Raw genomic sequence first — 11,545 nt, 5'->3', positions numbered from 1 at the left:
CACGCCACCCGCCATAAGCAAATCATGAACATATTGCAAACCCTACAGCGGGAATCCCTCACGCTTGCGCGACACGGAGGGCACAATAGAACAGCACCAATAATAAGACATGCAACACAAACCAATCATAACAATTCATCAATCACCGATAGGACAACTAAAATTTACTCAGACATATAGGATGGCAACACATTATTGAAAAATAATATGAAGCATAAAGCACCATGTTCAAGTAGAGGGTACAGCGAGTTGCGGGTGAGTGGACCGCTGAATGTAGATGGGGGAAGGTGATGGAGATGTTGGTGAAGATGGTGAAGGTGTTGGTGAAGATCGCGGTGATGATAATGGCCCCCGGCGGTGTTCCGGCGCCACCGAAAACAAGGGGGAGAGAGCCCTCCTTCTTTTTCTTCTTCCTTGACCTCCTCCTTAGATGGGAGAAGGGTTTCCCCTCTGGTCATTGGCTCCCATTGCTTGGGAGGGGCACACGTGAATGTGTCACTGGCAGACATCAACCCACGTCCAGCTCAGCTGGGATCTTTATAAGCCACCAACGCTGCACAGACACGCAAGCAACCATCGCAAAGCGGCAGCTCGACCGGCAGCCATGGCGCGCGCTTTCGTGCGCTCCATCTCCTTCCCTCTCAGCCCCTCGAGGTCTCCCAAGGCGCGCGCTCCGTCGTCGTCGTACCACGGGCGGTCCGTGAGCCTGCCGTGCCGGTCGCATCCGATTCTGGCGCACCTCCACACCCACATCCGCGCGGTGCGCGCCTGGTCGCAGCAAGGCCTGGCAGCGTTGGTCTCCTCCGTGGCCGCGGGGCTCGCGCACGTCGACGCCCTCCACGCCGCGCTTGGCGACCTGCTCGACCTGCCCGAGGCCCAGGACGCGCTCTCCGGAGCCGGTGGCAGCGTCGACCGCCTCCTCGACTCCTTCCTCCGCCTCGCCGACGCGCACGGCTGCTTCCAAGAGACCGTAGTGGCGCTCAAGCAGGACGTCGCCGAGGCGCTGACCGCCGTGCGCCGCGGCGACGGGGCGCGCCTGGCGTCGGCCGTGCGGACGCAGCGCAGGGCCGGCAAGGAGCTCGCTGGCCTTGCAGCTGCGGCCAGGGAGTGCGCCGTCACCATCACGGCTGAGTATCCCCGGCGGAGGCCAAGGCAACGCTGCCGAGGTCGAGGTGACCGGGCTGCTCATGGAGTCTGCAGCGGCCACGGCGTCGGCATCTGCCGCGCTGTTCGCGGCCGTGGCGGCCATGTCCGGGTCCGTGGAGACGGAGTCATGCTCATGCAAGGGCACGGCGGCGCTGGTGTGCCTGGTGAAGAAGAGCAAAAAGAACTCGTCGGCGCCGGCGTGTGGGGAGGAGGGGATGGCCGTGGCGGCCGTGGCGGAGAGGCTTGAGGAGCTGGAGGAGTGCATCAAGGAGCTAGAGGACGGCAGCGAGAAGGTGTTCCGGAGCCTCGTGCAGACCAGGGTCGCCCTCCTCAACATCCACACCCTGCACATCTTCTAACTTTACTATTACCACCATCCATCTTAGCTAGCTGTACTAGTGAAATTAGTGGCAGCAACAAATCCAGTGTAACTGTAAATAAGTAGTACTAGATGATGAATAGAAGAAGGAATTTGTAGTACTAATCTTGGTTCTGCGCAACATTTAGTGTTCAGAAATTAGTACACTTTTCATGATGTTAAAAGAGAAGTGGAGAGTGACAAAGTAGGGAATGACTATGCTGTTTTTGTGACCAGTCGATTCTATCTGTACTGTTGGATCAAGATTCAACGGATCAGCAGTCATCTTCCACCTCAAACTCGACGCACACTGTTCATCTTCTTCCTCTGGCCGCCATCCAGTCCAGGCCGAACCGCCAGCCTCCGTGGCCCTTGACCTCCCCCCACCGCTAGGCTTGGCGCCGCCCCGGGCCATCCCTGTAGGCCCGTCCTGATATAGTTTTCTTCTCGGACGAAGCCACACCACCGCCGTCCACCCTCCCCACACCCTGAACCCTAAGATAGATAATGGGGTGACGACGGCGAGCCCCTTCCTTCTCTCCTGCGAGGCCATTCCTTCTCCTTCCTTCACTTTAATCGACTGACCCAACCCAAAACTGAAAAGTCAGCTGACTGAAATGTAGCTAATCTAGATAAAATGTGTAGTGCATGCCGGGAATTAAGCATGGTGTGTCATCACTGATCAGTAGTAATGTTGTCATCCGAACAAAATGTGCAACTCATGTTTTTTCTAAATCTAATGTTTGGTTAAAAAACTACTAGTTTGGATCTCCTTTGAATTTCGCTGTGAATTTGGAGACTTTGAATGCAAAGGCCCATCTGTTATTTACTGTTGAAGCCCATATAGGGAGAGGGCCAAACATTTTTTTTAGGAAGAGCGTATATTAATATCATAGAGATACCAATTATACCCAGCCTCTGCACTAACAAAATGTCACAAACGACATCTAGGATGCACACAGCCTAAAAGAAAAAAGGGAGAAGAAAAGGAAAAAAAAGGCCCCGCCACGGTAATCAACTCCTCACAGCAGCAACCCAACAAAACTACCGCCAAAGACAACACCCGGAATACAAAAAGGTTCTTCAAAGGCCACGCTTCCGAGGAGGGAAACAGTGCACAAGCGTCGTCGTTGCCCGATCGAAGATTTTAGGTTTTCACCCTGGAGAAAGTATGAGCTCTCAAAACAATTCCTTCAGCAAGGCCATTGCCAGACACAACCAAGGAAGTTCAGGCCTTAGGTTTTCACCCTGAAAATCAACACTCGGCACATGAGAAGCGCCACCAAACTTGAATTCGCCCCCACTTGCCAAGGCTGCTACTGCAAATCATCAAACACCAGGCTCACAGTTACCAAATCCAAATTGGATCACCGGCCCCTGTGAAGCAAAATCTTCAGCGCCTTGGAGGTCTCCGCCAACATTGGTCCTCCAATCTCAGCTACCGTGACCTTCTCAACCGCAGTATAGACCATGGAAATCGAGATGCCGAGATGTCCCATGGTTTCGAGAACCAGCGGACCTTCGCGTCGCACCGTCATGAAGCCACGCAGGCGGATATGTGCGCGCACTACCAGATTCCATCCTATCCAGATATCCAGGAGCTTCATAAGCCAAACTGAGAAGATTGCTGGCAGAAGATCCGAAACACATCTGACGGCCAGATCGAAGAGGAGCAGACACACTGCACGTTGCCCTGATGCGAGAAGAATGCTAGGACCACCACCATTGATCTGAAGACTCGCAACGCTGCCTTCCTCTGAATGAAAAACACAACACTCCTCTTCTCAAAATATAAGGTGTATTGGACTTTGTACGGTCTTCGATTCATGATTTTGATAATCAATAAACATATCAAATCACAGGGATTGAACATTTATAAATTATATCATCGTATTTGTCTGGAAAACAATTTCAGTTCATATTTTACACTAATTTATAGACATGCAATAATAGAGTTCATAGACCTTATATATGTGTGATGAAGAATAAAGATAAAATAAAGGGGGAGACAGAAAAAACAATTTTGTCAAACACCCCCAGCATCAGCATGTCCACCTCGAATCTCCATGCATGGCCACGCGGATTGATTCGACCGTGTAACAAGATGACAAACCCAACCAGTCGGTTTCTGGCCTCTGTTTTTTCTCCATTTCTTTTTTATGATTTCAGATCGGTCACCTCAGCAAAAAATCAGGTTTCTGATCGAGATTCAGAAAATAAAGCCTAAGAACAGGCTGTAACCAATAAGACTGTGCTAACGACCAGTCGACTGGTCGTTAGCGACAGATCCGGACGATATCTCGTCTCCTCTAATCACGCATGCACATTGCATGCAAACTTCCCTCGCGTGCACGCGCATGTAGACTCTTTGTGTTGGACAATAGTTACAAGCAGAAAAAATAAAAAACCTGATGTCACCAAAGATTTCATCTAAAAATAGAATTCAAAATGTTTTGTAGCTCAAACTGTCGCTCCGATTGAAAAACTGTTTTCACATAAAAGATTCGCAGCGACAAGATCTACGAAACTAGATCCCATGTTGATACATTCCGATGACTTTTTTTCTGGTAAAAAGTTACCACATGTGCTACATAAGTTATCATGCCTGTGGTGCATAAGTTATCATGTTATTTACACAAAAATTACCCAGACATAAAAATGTTCCTCCAACCTTCTCTTCACAAGCGCATGCGTGCATGCATTAGAGAGATTTTTTTAAGTCATCCTAGTCCTCCCTGTTCGAAACTTTAAAATCTTTTACAGTTCAAAACCGTTGGTCCGATAGAAAAGTCGTTTTCACATATAAAATCCATCACGATGAGACTTTCGAAACTAGATCTCATGTTGATATGTTCTGACGACTTTTCTTCATGCAAATAGTTACAGTTGGGCTAAGTAAGTTATCAGGTCTGACGAGTGTCTATTATCATGTTATTTACACATGAGTTACCGTGGTACATTTTCAACAACATGAGTAGTTATCGGGAGGGGGAGGGGGGAATTGTTTTCAAACAACTTCCTCCCCTCCAACCACCCCTGGATCAAACTTACCGCGGTATTTATATGTAAGTTAACACACACCCCTCCCCTTCCAGGTAAAGTTATCATGGCGTTTGCGCTTGAGTTATCAGGTTTGTGGTGTGTAAATTGTCATGTTATTTATGCTGAAGCTATCGGGGATGTCTTCACCAACTTTTTCTCCCGGTTCAAAGTTGTCACGGTGTTTGTGCGTGAGTTATCAGGTCTGTGGTGTGTAAATAATCATGCTATTTATGCAGAAGCTATCGCGGGTGTCTTCAACAATTTTTTCTCTCGGGTCAAAGTTATTATGGTGTTTGTGCATGAGTTATCATGTCTGTGATGTGTAAATTATCATATTATTTTCGCATAAGCTACTAGGAGTGTATTATACCGCATGCAGCCAGATAACTACGAAAATGAACCATGTTGATAACTATAGTACATTTGGCCCGATAACTGCATAGTAACCATATTGGTAACTATAGTACATCTAGCCCGATAACTACAAATAACCATGTTGGTAACTATAGTACATCTAGCCCGATAACTACAAAATAACCATGTTGGTAACTATAGTACATCTAGCCCGATAACTGCAAGAAGCTACCGCAGTCTCGTCTTCATGAGCTGGACACAAACCCTAGCAAAACTTAAAGCATCAAAAAACAGAGTCCTCCCGCCGGCAAGCGCCGGAATCCACTGCGCACCCATGGCAATAATGCCACCGGTGACGTGGTAGATCGACGACGCTGCCGACGGGAGGTAGAAATCCTAGCCGCCTTTTCGTTCGTTGAGGTGAGACCCATGGGATTGCATGAAATTCCATGTTATTTGCATAGGAGTTGCAGAGATATGTTTCTAACTTTTTTTTTCAGGATCGAAGCTATCATGATGTTTGTACGTAAACTATCAGGTCTGCGATTTATAAATTATCGTATTATTTTCATAGCAGTTAATAGTGTATGTTGCAAACAACTTTTCTTTCCGGATCAAAGTTACCGTAGTATTTCCACGTAAATTAATGGGACCACAGTGCGTAAAAATAGTGTATGATGCACCAAAGAAATCTGTGAGAAAAACAACCCTAGAAGTATCCATGTATATACAATCAAGAAAAAAATACCTTTGCATACGATGTTTTACGTATGACGTGCATATGATTGTATAATTTCAGGTCCATTATTTACATAAGGATTTCATCTAACAGTGATTAGTTAGTATGGCACATGCATCAAATGCAAAAAAAATTGGATATGCGCTGGTAGTTGAAGACAACGAGTTCAAAAGAGTTGATCGCTTCCTACTAGAGAACAAAAGCGTTTGGTTGAGATGGTTCGCCCGGTCAGCCCACTGTTGGAAGAGCGGAGTTTGATTCCTGCTTAATGACCCTTTCTTTTTGGATTTACAATGCGCTCTGGGCCCACCATACCAAAGTTGGAAACTGAACGCACAATCAACTCCCACCTTCTCTCGTTGAACGCGAGTCTCGCGCGGCAGCGATGCCTCAAACGAGGACGTTTCCTTTTAAATCGCTAACCGCCCGTCCTAGCCGCTGGATCGCGATCCCACGACTAAAAAGTCGTTTGGATCTGTTGCAAACGTCCAGTCGGACGGATTTTAGCTTTCTCGATAACTAAACTAGTCAGTTCCACCAAGTTATATTTCCGTGGCTTCAATGAAAGCCAACAAAAACGTTTCCTATAATTAGGATTTACAGTCTCCGCAAAAAAGAAGGATTTATTGAACTCTCAAAAAAATCCGGTAGAGTAATTTTCTCCTTAGATAATGGCAAACACAGATGCTCACATAAATGCAAATACACTAATCCCTATAAAGAAGCGACTGATCCGGTAGACATTGAGATTAATGAAGACACCACAGACAAAACACTATAGAAGTGAATGTAGCCTCCGACCAAAAGAGCATCCCCCTCAATAAGACACACATGGTGTTACACTAGGGGTTTGATCCCTGGTGTGGCACTGGTTGGTTCTCAAAATGTTGGTTCTTCAACTGTTGAACATCTTCTTTATTTCCAATTGTGATTTTGCTCATGCCATGGGACGAATCTTATAGGGTGGCATCTAACTTACAACCTCCTGGAGCATTGGTAATGTGTCTGTTAATTGACCGAAAAGAGTAAATACTCCCTCAATTTCAGGGAATTAGGGGCATCTCAAAAATCAAGATTTATCTAACCAATGAAATATGAGTTATGTGGAACAAGGTTATCGTTGAATTTGAAAAAAGTTTTCAATGGTATAACCAGAAGTCATGTAAATTAGATATTATTGATCTAATTGATGATCAAAATTAAATCTTGAAATGTGGTCACGCTTTATTTATGGGAGTGGAGGAAGTAAGAAGTTGAGTGCCCCAATGTTCCCCGATGTGGCTTTATTATAGGACTATTATGGTGTTTTCATAGCATGAAAATTAATTCTTTTTTTCAAGAACAAGCAACGCAGCGTGAAAATTAATCCTTTGGTGCAGGCAAATATCCGATCTCAACTAAAATTGCCAAATACTCCCTATGTCTTTAAACTTGCGCAGAGAGCCTAGTGAAGTATGTATTACTGTACTTATAAAAAAGGATATTACTATACTCCATGTTGTACAATTAGCCGTTGGCCACATGGCCTTGGCGACAGACACAAGACATGGATGTGTTTGTTCCTTAGCAACGAGAACCATGATGCACATCTGGCATGACCTGCGAGGCATCACTACTAGGGAAAACCCTAGTAGTAGCGCGGGTTTTGAGGCTAGCAGCAGCGCGGGCGGCCGCGCTACTAATAAGGCGCTACAGCTAACTCATAGTAGTAGCGCGGCCCTTACCCGCGCTACTACTGTTGACGATATCAGCAACGCTTTTTATGAACGTGCTACTATTACCTAGCTGTAGCGATTTCGCAGTCCCTCGCTACTGCTATATCTTTCATCATTTCCCCCGTACCCCTTTCCACCCCTTTCCCTTTCAGTTTCCCTTTCAGATACTAGATACTAGGTACTGCTAGTAGATATCAAATTCATAAACCATTACTGGGTAGTACTCCCTTCGTTCCAAATTACTCGTCGTGGTTTTAGTTTAAACCACGACGAGTAATTTGGAACGAAGGGAGTACTAGATAACAATTTCATGCATAGTCAACATGCATCCTCAAGCAGTACAAGGTCATATCAACGGCGATCATCATATGTAGTTCTAGATGATATCGACGACGATCATCATATGTAGTTTTAGATGATATAGCCACACACACATATGTAGTTCTAGATGATATAGCCACACACACATATGTAGTTCTAGATGATATCGAAGACAATCATCATCCTCAAGCCTGGGCGGTTGGTGTTCCTGATAGTAATTAGGATGGCCTGTCCAACACGAAGATTCTTGCCATCGAGGAATTTCTTCCACCCAACCGAGTTTAAGTTTGTGCGACCGTCCGTGTCCACGCGGTAAGTACAGGCTGACGGAGCCCCTTGCAGTAAGGCGTAGTCCAGCTGAGCCTTCTTCATCAGGCTCGATACCATAACTCACAGATATGCTCTTTGCCAATTTCTGAATAAGAAAAACATATCAATTAATAAATAGCCTCGCAAATAATAAGTACATATGGATTATCTACACTATTAATAATTTCCTTACATTCTACACTAATAAGTATGTGATCGAACTCTACACTAAAATATATCATCGACTAGATTCCACACAACATACCATATCATTGGACTGTACATAAGTAATTCATCGGATAATTTGCATTTGTAAGTATAACATACCATATCATGTCGATCAACCATGGTATTTGTCAAGTGGGTGACGAATGGCACCCCGACAAAGTCAGCACGTGGCGGAATTATGTCCCACAGGTTGGACACCTCCTCCTCACTTAGCCTTGTTCTTTGAGCGACGATGGCTTCATGAAGTGGGTCCTCATCACCTTCATCGAGTGGGTCCTCATTATCTTCATCATCTTCATCATCTTCATCATCTTCCACCAGGTTCAGATAAATGACAGCCAGCTTGGGTCTTTCTTCTTGGAAGGAGAAGCTGATCAACTCACCACCAGTAAGACGCATGCGAGCGACGAAACGGGCCCATCCATCTCCTCCAATCCGCGATATATTGCGTCCTTTCTCGACCTCCATAGTGTACGCCCCCCCAGGAGCCTCAAATGTCACAGTGTCTCCTGTCAGCTTGTTGAATTTCAACCTCACATTGCATGGGACGATCTGTGTAAAATAAGCAAAATGACACAATGCAGTAATGCCAACACTAAAAATAAAATAGTTATTACATTTCATCTAATTTCTTACCGCCGCATGACGAAAACTCGGCTGGAAGTAGATGTCGAACAGCTTGCCAGTTGCAAGGCTGCTGGCGCATCTTGACTTGCACAGTCGACATAGTGGTGGTGGTGGTGGCGCCATTTTTCCTAAAGCAATAAGAGCAAAGGATTATAAGAAAAACAGTATCATGTGATATTTTTGGTTCTTCCGCGAGAAGCAATTTGATGGACAATTATAATCCTAAGATCTAGTAACATATTAGATGACAAGGTACCACCTACATTTTTCCAAAAAGTAACTTATTAAAAAAACAAAAGCAACTACATACCTATCCATGTACAGAAAAAATAACAATAAAATGGTGCATACTAAATCAACTAAATGAACTAGCTTACTAAATCAACTAAATTAAAATGTTCTAAATCAACTAAATGAACTAGCCTACTAAATCAACTAAATCAAAATGTTATAAATCAACTAAATGAACTAGCCTACTAAATCAACTAAATCAAAATGTTCTAAATCAACTAAATGAACTAGCCTACTAAATCAACTAAATCAAAATGTTCTAAATCAACTAAATCAACTAGCCTAGTAAATCAACTAAATCAAAATGTTCTAAGTCAACTAAATCAACTAGCCTACTAAATCAACTAAATCAAAATGTTCTAAGTCAACTAAATCAACTAGCCTACTAAATCAACTAAATCATATCAACTAAATCAAAATGTTGCATATGAACTAGCCTACTAAATCAAAATGTAGCGGGCAGGAGGGAGAAGGAGGGGCGACTCGAGGAGGGAGAAGAGAGTAGGATGGAGGAGGAAGGCGGAGCGAGGAGGGGCCGGCCGGCGGCCAGTGGAGGGACGACGGAGGAGGAAGGCGGAGCGAGGAGGGGCCGGCCAGCGGCGAGTGGAGAGGGAGGACGGAGGAGGAGGCCGGTACCGACTCCAGCAAGGAGGAGGAGGTGACGGCGGCGCAGACAGAGGAGGGGCGACGGGGGTGGACCGGCGCGGGGGATTGAGAGGGGATCCAGTGAGAGAGTGTGACTGTGAGTGGATCGGATAGAGGAGATGGTGGTGGGAGATGGAATGGATTAGCAATAGCGCGCTATAGGGAAAGACGCTACTGCTAAGCTACCTAGCAGCAACGCCTTTCACAATGAAGCGCTACTGCTATGTGTCAGCATGTAAAAATAGACTTTGTTCAATATATCAAAAATACATTGATCATCAACGATCTTTTTGTGTACAATCTGATTTGTCAATATGAGTCATCACCGGTTTAGGAACATGTGAAGACTCATATTGCAGCCACAAATTCTACACATAGAGTTCAATGAAGACCAAGTGCTTGTCAAAGTTTGAGAAGTAACATATTTAAGGTGGTAGAAACTCTCTTCACGGAGCGAGATGGGACTAAATTTTTGTAGTAAACTTAGCAGTAGCGCTTATTGGCGAAATGCGCTGCTACTATGCTACGTAGCAATAGCGCCCTTCGTTATAACGCGTTGCTGCTATAACTAGCCGCGCGGCGGCCTCGTGGGAATTATAGCAGTAGCGCGTCTTTGAGAGGGCGCGCTACTGCTATATTTGTTTCAGCAGCGAGTTTCTCTTGAGCACGCTACTGCTAATTAGCAGCAACGCCTTATTTTAAAGCGCGCTGCTGATAAGATTCTGTGTATAGGCTTTTCCCTGGTAGTGCATGGTGGCTCACTGGCGCATTTAAGGACATGCGCGTCCAGATCTCGAGGCCGGCTGGGTGACGTATGTCCATTGCTAGATAGGACAGTTTTGCCTGCTGGCACTACAAGTTGCATAGGTGGTTAATTAAGTGTGGTGATTAGCTGGTGCTTGTCCCCCATGGCATGCAAGGATCTGCTATGATGACGATGGTAATATAGTATAATCTGGGTTTTGTTAAGTATGGTGATTAGATGTGGCTTGTTTCCCCGCGGCCATGCAAGGACGTCCTACGATAAATAGGATAATATAGTATCGTCTGCGTTGAGAGCTAGACAGGGAGTGTGGGTGCACACGGATTGAATATAGATCCCTTGGTTAATTTGAAGGTCGGATCCGCAAGGTGAGGAAGAGAAGGGTGATAACAGGCGGCATCTCGGCGGGTGGGGCGATGCTTCCCAATCCAAGTGGGGTATATAAATAATGCGGCGGCCCGTCGTTGAACTCAGGTCGTGCAGTGGCATTGCCATCACCGTAATGATGGGAATTCTCATGATTTTCCATTTTCAATGGAACCGGGGCGATGTCTTGTTCTTCTAAATAACTCTCATGATTTGCAAGAGTTGACAAATTTTATGTAGCGATTTAAATGGGGCCTGATCAAAAGCATGGAGAAATAAACTAATAAATAGGGTCATATATTTGTTTTAGGCAAGTTGGAATACTACTCGGATCGATTAGCAGCCACAGAGAGAGATTCCTGCTAGCGAGCCACTCGTGCGGGTTAAGTTGTTCCCAACTTTCAAACCCAATTAGCTGGCCAGCCACCTAGCAATGGTACATTTTGCTGATACTTGATAGATAGAGCAATGCACGTACAGGAGAGTACATGATAGATAGGGAGAGCAATGCTGATACTTGATATTCAAGTTGTTAAATATTTTTGTTTTCTGTTGTGATTTGGCTCACACCATGCAACGAATTTTCCCAAAGTGGCATCTAACTTACATCATCGTCAAAGTCTTGGTAATGTGTGTGTGTG

The 11,545-nt window shown here is 45.3% G+C and overlaps 1 pseudogene; it reads left to right on the top strand.

Moving 5' to 3' along the window:
* The first annotated feature begins 589 nt into the window (after positions 1 to 589).
* LOC119339636 lies at positions 590 to 1,505 on the top strand (annotated as a pseudogene).
* Positions 1,506 to 11,545: the final 10,040 nt, after the last annotated feature.

Source organism: Triticum dicoccoides, chromosome 7B, assembly GCF_002162155.2.
Source record: "Triticum dicoccoides isolate Atlit2015 ecotype Zavitan chromosome 7B, WEW_v2.0, whole genome shotgun sequence".
NCBI classification, from domain to species: Eukaryota; Viridiplantae; Streptophyta; class Magnoliopsida; order Poales; family Poaceae; genus Triticum; species Triticum dicoccoides.
Note: the sequence above shows the minus strand (reverse complement) of the source record. Positions and strands in the feature narration are given on the sequence as shown.